Source organism: Humulus lupulus, chromosome 3, assembly GCF_963169125.1.
Source record: "Humulus lupulus chromosome 3, drHumLupu1.1, whole genome shotgun sequence".
In the NCBI taxonomy this organism is placed as follows: Eukaryota; Viridiplantae; Streptophyta; class Magnoliopsida; order Rosales; family Cannabaceae; genus Humulus; species Humulus lupulus.
Genome location: NC_084795.1, coordinates 24044510 through 24052170, shown reverse-complemented (window position 1 = coordinate 24052170; position 7661 = coordinate 24044510). Strand labels below are relative to the sequence as shown.

The 7661-nt window shown below is 31.1% G+C and overlaps 1 long non-coding RNA gene across 1 annotated transcript; it reads left to right on the top strand.

Annotated features, from left to right (window-relative positions):
* Window positions 1-793: 793 nt before the first annotated feature.
* Window positions 794-3743, top strand: LOC133821011 (uncharacterized). The gene is made up of 2 exons (XR_009887261.1): window positions 794-908; window positions 3558-3743. It is a non-coding gene; the product is annotated as an uncharacterized LOC133821011 (long non-coding RNA).
* The last annotated feature ends 3918 nt before the right edge of the window (window positions 3744-7661 follow it).

Below are 7661 nucleotides of genomic sequence, written 5' to 3'. Positions count from 1 at the left end.
ATTATAGTTCTACCACATTAAAGCATCTAAAACTTGATTTTGTTATGATCAATCACTACCAAAACTTTTTATAAAAAAGGCTTTCATTCCTTTTTAAACCTTTTGATCAACTCATTTCTGCTGGTATGAGTTGCCATGCAAGAAAATAACTTAAAAAGATGTTTTAGTTAATAGTGGTTATATATATTGTAGAAGGATAATACTGCCAGGGTCATGCTCTGTGGCATGTCTTGATGGGTTGCGAGTGTATATATTGTAGGAGTGTATATATATATTGTAGAAGGATAGTATTGCCAGGGTCATGCTCTGTGGCATGTCTTGATGGGTTTTAATTCTTATTTTGCCAACACTTTCTTGAAGTTCTGTCGTGCCCAGCAACTGGGTTGGAATCCAAAGAGTACTTGGATTATAATAATATTCAAAGAGTACTTGCTTTTCACATGATAACATGCATCTTAAGTAAAGGTTTATGCCTCCATTGAAATTTTTATTATTATATTGATTCAAATGCTTGATATTTGACATATTCCCATTAAAGTCTACATGTTATGCTTGATATATTAACTCAGACTCTCTTGTCATATTCCCATTAATTGTCTTATACAATTTCATGGGTAGATATGATTTTTATAATATGATTTAGTGGCCTATTTAGCAAGTTTTCTAGCATGTGGATTTTCATGGACTGCTGCATCACATTTTTTCCTTTGTTATTTCCTATAATCTTAACATTTGACCGTCTAATTAACAATTAAGTTGATTATAGAATTTTAAATAACACGACTTAGGGTAATAACATGATATGGAACATACATCTAACTTTTTTATTTTTTATAATGTTGATAATAATGTTTAGGTTAATATTTTGACTGGTCTTGAAGCATTGGATCGGTAGCTAATTGCAAGAGGTATGTTGTATTTAATTTTTTTTAATTTTTAATATTTTACAATCTTGAATGATAATTGTATTACTTTAGTGGAGTTTGAATATGTTAGATATTCATCCGTAGTGAAGTAAGTTCTGAGAATTATGTGTGCTGCGGTGATAACGGAAGATTGAGAACTTGCATGTCTTAGTGAAGTAGGTTCTGAGAATTTTGTGTGCTGCGGTGATATATGGATGAAAACCTGTGTGTTGTTTGATTTGATTGACATGTTGGTGTTGAATGTGACAGATGGCTAGGCTAGTAAATTAGGGGATATATTGTCCGATTTTCTATAGATGGTGACATGTTGGCTTTTCTCTTTTTCTTCTATTTTTAGTGCAAGATGTGTATTTTACTATGTTTTAATTTTCATGTAATATGCTTTTTTTGTAACCTATTTTTTTGTTAAATTTTCATGTAGTATATTTCTGTTAATTGATGTTGTGATTTGCTTAGATTATGTTGTGTGATTATATCATTATTGCAATTTATGATATTCTACAATTTTCTTGCACAACACATGTTTGATGAAACTCTCAAGTTTTATCCTATAATCTTAATATTAGGCTCCAAAATCTAAAGGTTTGAGACACCTTTGAGCATATTTGGGCCAAGCCGGATATTTTTGTGCCTAATAGTATCTACTTCTAGTCTTCCACTTATACAAAGCCTTAAGCTCTTCTTTTTTATCCATTGTTTCCTCATGCAAGCCCAAGGCCTTTCTTTGCCTCTTTTGTAAACACCAATTTTTTATTTAAATTGTTTTTAGCAAATTTATGATCATGAGTATCATCTAGAATGTGTTCAAGAGAGTCTATGAGTTTTAGTTAGCCTCTCGTGGTTGCTTAACTAACTTTGTTACAACAGCCATGTGATGAGTTGTTATTTTCGTTTTGGTTTCTTGAGTTTTATATAGTCTCTTGTGCACTAATGAGAACTAACTTTTTTTTATCTTTTCTTTGCTTTTTTCTTGTGCACTAATGAGCTTTATACGTACATATATATATTAATTTAAAAATTAATTCTTTTGTAGAAAATATTATATATAAATATATAATTGACCTCAATGTATCAGGTCTTCTTCAATTTGTGTTTCGTGCTAATTACAATATAGAACTAGAAGCAAGTTTTTTATTCATGCAAGTAAATTATCTTTTCTCCAATCTACATGATTTGGTGATCTTCAATATGTATGGGCTTTCAATTATTTAATTGCTTATGCAATATTTTTTTATTATGACTGGGAAAACTTTATCATGAAATAATTTATTATTTAATATCAAAAGAAACTCGTTTCTTTAGTTTTGTTTTGTACTATTGGATCTAATTGTTTGGTTTCAAAAACAACATCCTGATTGCTTTAACTGTCATGCCTGAAATGTATCATAACAAAAGGGTAATGTCATAAATAATGTCTTCTACTTATATGACTGAATAGCTTCTTTTAACTTCTTTTTTTATCACAATTTATTGTTTCTGGTTTGATTTTATTGAGCTTCTGTTTAGTATATACAACCTTATATGCTCATTTTCAAGCTTCTTAACAAATCTGAAAATGTATTCAAAGTTTCCAATGTTTGTGTTGCCAATGAGGCACATGTAAACTTTGTGCAATAAAGAATGACATCTTTACTGATGGAAATTGAATCTCTATTTTATTTGTCTTTCTTTTACTTTTGAAGATAATTTTACACAAGAGAGTGTTGTTGAATAACTAATAGGCTAGTAAGTTTTTCATGGTTCCATTTCATTGTGAAAATATTGTTGGATATCTCAATCTATCCTTTCTCTAAATTTGTGAATGATGGTAGAGGTTTGCCATGTCAAGCCCAACACTTTTATTTAATCTTGAACTTAAGATAAAATACGGTAATCTTTTAGGTATTGAGTGACTCTTATTTCTTTTATTGTTATTTGTTCTTACTTGCATCAATTTGCATTACTCTCATGAATATCAATTTGATGTATCATGTTGGCTTCTTTATTAAAATTTATTGTGCTGCATTATTTGATGAACTTTTAGATTTTTTGTGCTTTTCTTGCTTAGTGCTGCCCCATAGATGTGTTAGATGAAGACCACATAATAAGCTGTAATGAGAAAGGAATTATGATTATCTTGAGTATTTTGCTTGTTATGCATTCTTTTGTTTACTTAGATATTAAGAAACAACTATTATTAGAATAATTGGGAATAGAAACCATAGATTTTTCTTCATATATATAGTGCTCCACCATTTCTTTCTTTCTATTATAATTTTGGTATGAAGTATTATTCTTGGGATTCAAAATGGTGAAATAAAAATATCACTTAATTACACTATGTTTTTTCATTTCTTTGATAAATAAATACTTTATCTTATATAAATATATATGTATGTTATTTACCTATATATATATTTTTATTCTGTATTTAATATGGCAGTATAGGGTCCAAAAAATTTTTGGGTGTTTTTTTAGTATTTTCTTTTCAAATTTATTTTAATACATTTTGGACACTCAAAGGGATATATTTTTTAAATCAAAATGAAAATTGTAGCAATTGTGAATAAACTTATTTATGTACACTACAATAAAAATCTAGTTATAATTTTTCATGTTCGGTGTATTATAATGTGATTTTTCATGTTTCAGGGATGATTTTAGAAAGAAATTCATGTCAGCCAATCCTTACTTTGGAAAGGCAGTGACGAGGGTGAGTACAAGGACAAAAAGAAGAAATATATGTTGTTTGACAATGAATTTAGTGTTTTATTATATTTGTAATTTTTATTAGAGTAAATGATTCTTGTTTGAATGGTTAATTATTTACTTTGTAAATCTAGTTATATATTTTTTAAAGTCAAGACGATTATAATTTTAATAAGTTTTTGTTATTTTAATCTATAAATTTTTAGATTAATTTGTATATAAATGTTTCATTTAAATCATAATTTTTAATTTAAAATAACAATAAATAAATTTTTTAAAAATTAAAAATATAACTTTTAAGGTCACCCAAAGAGAGTCCTAAAAACCTTACTTAAAGGCACTCAGCAAGATCTTTTAAGACTCGCAGACATTTTTTTAGGACTCGCAAACATCATTTTAGGACTCGCAACGCGAGTCCTAAAAACCTTACTTAAAGGCACTCAGCAAGATCTTTTAGGACTCGCGGACATTTTTTAGGACTCGCATCGCGAGTCCTAAAAACCTTACTTAAAGGCACTCAGCAAGATCTTTTAGGACTCGTGGACATTCTTTTAGGACTCGCAACGTGAGTCCTTGCGAGTCCTAAAAACCTTAGTTTTTAAGGCTCTCAAATAGAGGACTCGCAATGCTAGTCCTAAAAAACCTTTTTTGTAGTAGTGCGTGGCACGTTGGAGGTGGAGCAGAATATAGGCGGGCCTGGACTCTTTTGGGTTTGTTTCTGGGCCAACTCTCTTCAAAAATGCCACAATTTCAAGTCTTTTTTTCAATTTTGATTCTTTCTTCTTCTTTTTTTTCTTTGTTTCAAAGTGCCAAAAATACCAATTAAATCCTACAAAATAAAACAAACTAAATTAAAATTATATATTTTCATTTATAAATTAAATCATATTAATTCCATGAAAATATTAATTAAAATTTAATTTATTTTGACTATTAAAATCAATAAATGTATATTTTTTGGCACTAGTCACAACCCCCAACTAGGTTATTGCTAGTCCCTAGCAATTCAAGCGAAAAAGAAAATTGTCAAGTTGAATAATCAAGTCAAACCAAGCAAAATCATCTAAGCATTTTCAAAGTATCAGCAAAAAGTTAGAAATTACTATCTAAGCTACTATAGTTGCGATTTCAGAGTTGTGTGTGTGTGTGCATCAAACCATATTCTTTTTATCACAAGTCATAATACAAATAGTATCGAAAAATCTCAAAAGTATAAAGATCTCGACTCCAAATTCCTCACGGTCATTGAAAGTATTTATATGGGAAAGATTACACTCTTGGAGTTGGAAATGTAACAGTTTACACTCAAATGATAAAAGATAAACTTTTTAGGACAAGCAATTTGAACAAGTATTGATCACAAGATAGGCAAATCAACTTAAAGGAATTCAAATGACAAACAACCTTTGGGATTTACATGAGAAAACTCAAAGAACAAAATGACAACTAACTAGAAATTATAAATAAGAAAATGAACTATAATGATAATAAAATTGTTTTTTTAATACAATTACACAAAATAATAGTAATAGAAATATTTTTTTTTTAACAACTACAAAATAATAGAAGGAAGTGTTGCTCTTGTTCTTTTTTTTTTCATTTATCTATTATATTTTTTTTCTTTTTCTTATTTTTTTTTCATCATTCTTTTCCCTTATTTTTTTCATTCATTTTTTTTTACAAGAGAAAACACAAAAATGAAAGGAAATTACAAACAAAATCTATTGAACATAAATTTAAAAATTATTACAAAGACTCATTCTTATACGAAAAACATCCCTATAGTAAATGTCATGTTTTAAATTCCAAAGATGTGACTTTACCAACTCAAATGATCAATAAAAGTTCAAAAAGTTGTTTTCTCAACTCACCAAGAAATGAAAAACTTTAAACTTGAACTTTCTCTCAACTATTTGTGTTAACAACCAATTTATCATATGTTTGGAAAGTTCACAAAAGAACTCTGAAAATCACTTCTTAATAGCTAAGCATATTAAGAACTGACTCAAACCAACAAATTATACTCATGCTTGGATAATTTTGAGAAAATTTGACTTAAAAATTCAACAAGACAATAATGTTTTCCAAATGAATGCTAATGACACAACAATAAGATTTTCCAAATGAAAGCCAATGCATGCTCACCACCCCCAACCAAAAATCAGACAGTGTCCTCAATGCCAAAATGAATAATCAATGAAAAAGGTAAGGAAAGAGAACACCTGGATGATGACCATGTCCATGAGGCGAGAGAGAAAATAGCCTGGTAACAATAACCCAAAACAAAATACAAAAACGAAAAGCATAAAAAAATAAAAGAAAGACAGAAAATAAAGATAATGAAAAATAAAAATAAAAAGAACAACAACAAACCATTCAAAACTTCAGAGCGTATAAATTGGGTCTGTACGCCCTAAATATCCGCGCATATTGGCGAGCTAGAAAAGGGCCTAATTCGATCTGACACGTGTAGATCGTCCCCCTGGAGCTGTGTGTTGCGGGCCTCCTTTTCTACATCCCGAGCTGATGATTAGAGAGTTAACTGCTACACGGAGGCATCATGTAGCTAGAGTATGAGTGTCACGAGTTGGCGCCACGTTAAGCTCGTAATGCAGCAGAGACCTGACATTCGAACCCTTGTAAAGTCAACCACACAATATAAACGTGCATAAATCATACATCACATGTCTATTCTATTCCCAAATTCTCGAACACGCAGTATAAACGTGTGTGTTCGGACATCCCATGCCTGATTTGGGCCATGCGGCCCATTATCCCTCCATACCTATTGATTAGACCACACTTCACTACAAAGTTCAGGAATTAATCATCAGTGTCACAGACATGACGTGAAGGATAAAGAGATCACGGGATGACCCCATTGCCAACCCATATATCTTCTTCCTATAAATACCGAGACCCTGGGTAGGGCAAGGGGTTGGCATATTTTTGTAAAGAAACACTCTGTAAGAAATAGTCAAGAGAAATCAATAATATCGCCTGGTGGACTAGATGGATTTTAACCTTCGAACTAGGGCTATGCAAAAAATTTTACAACCCGAATAAACCGCCCAAACCAACCCGAAAAAACTGCCAAAAAACGCAACCCGAATAAACCGACCAAAATTTAAACCGCCCAATATAACCCAACCCGCCCAATTAAGAATTTATTATTTTTAATATATTCAAATAAATATATAAATTAATTAAGTTTTGTTTTAATTTTTTTACTATAAATTTAAAATATTGTTTTAAGCTTAAAAATATAAACTTCACACTATTAGTACTAGTATTTAAAAGAAAAAAATTACAAAAATGTTAAAAAAAAAATTACCACTTTTGTTTGGGTGGGTTGACCCGACCAACCCGCCTAACCCGACTAACCCGCCAAAAAAAAAATACCATTTCGGTTTGGGCGGGTTAACCCGACCAACCTGCCCAAATTATTGGACGGGTTAAAAAAAAAACTCTTAATTGGGCAAGTTACGGGTCACTTTTGCTAACCCGATTATGACATTGGACGGGTAAAAATGCCTTGTAACCCGACCAACCCGCCCAATGCTCAGCCCTACTTCGAACCACCTAAAAAGAAAGGAGTGATCATCTATAGTTATTTTCTTATTACGGTTCACCAATTTACACTAATCCATCCTATTTATTCGTATAATTACGTGTTGCCGAAGAACCGCGTCAACAGGGTCCTTAAGAAGGACATCTTCAACATGACTCACATTCTCAATGTAATGTTTCAGTCTTTGGCCATTAACTCAAAAAATTGTCCCATCGGTTGGGTCCTCGACCTCAACAGAATCGTTGGGAAATGCTTGCTTCACTACAAATGGACCAGTCCATCACGATCCCAGTTTACCGAGATAAGCGAGAATCGTACAGATGCACTTTTTGATTTTTTTATCGTGAGTGATTTTCAATTTTGCTTTATAAATCTTGGAATTGTCATATGCATCGTTTCTCAACTCCTCAATTTCAGACAATTCGAGTTTGCGATGGATACATGCGGCATTCAGATCAAAGTTTAGGGCTTTGATG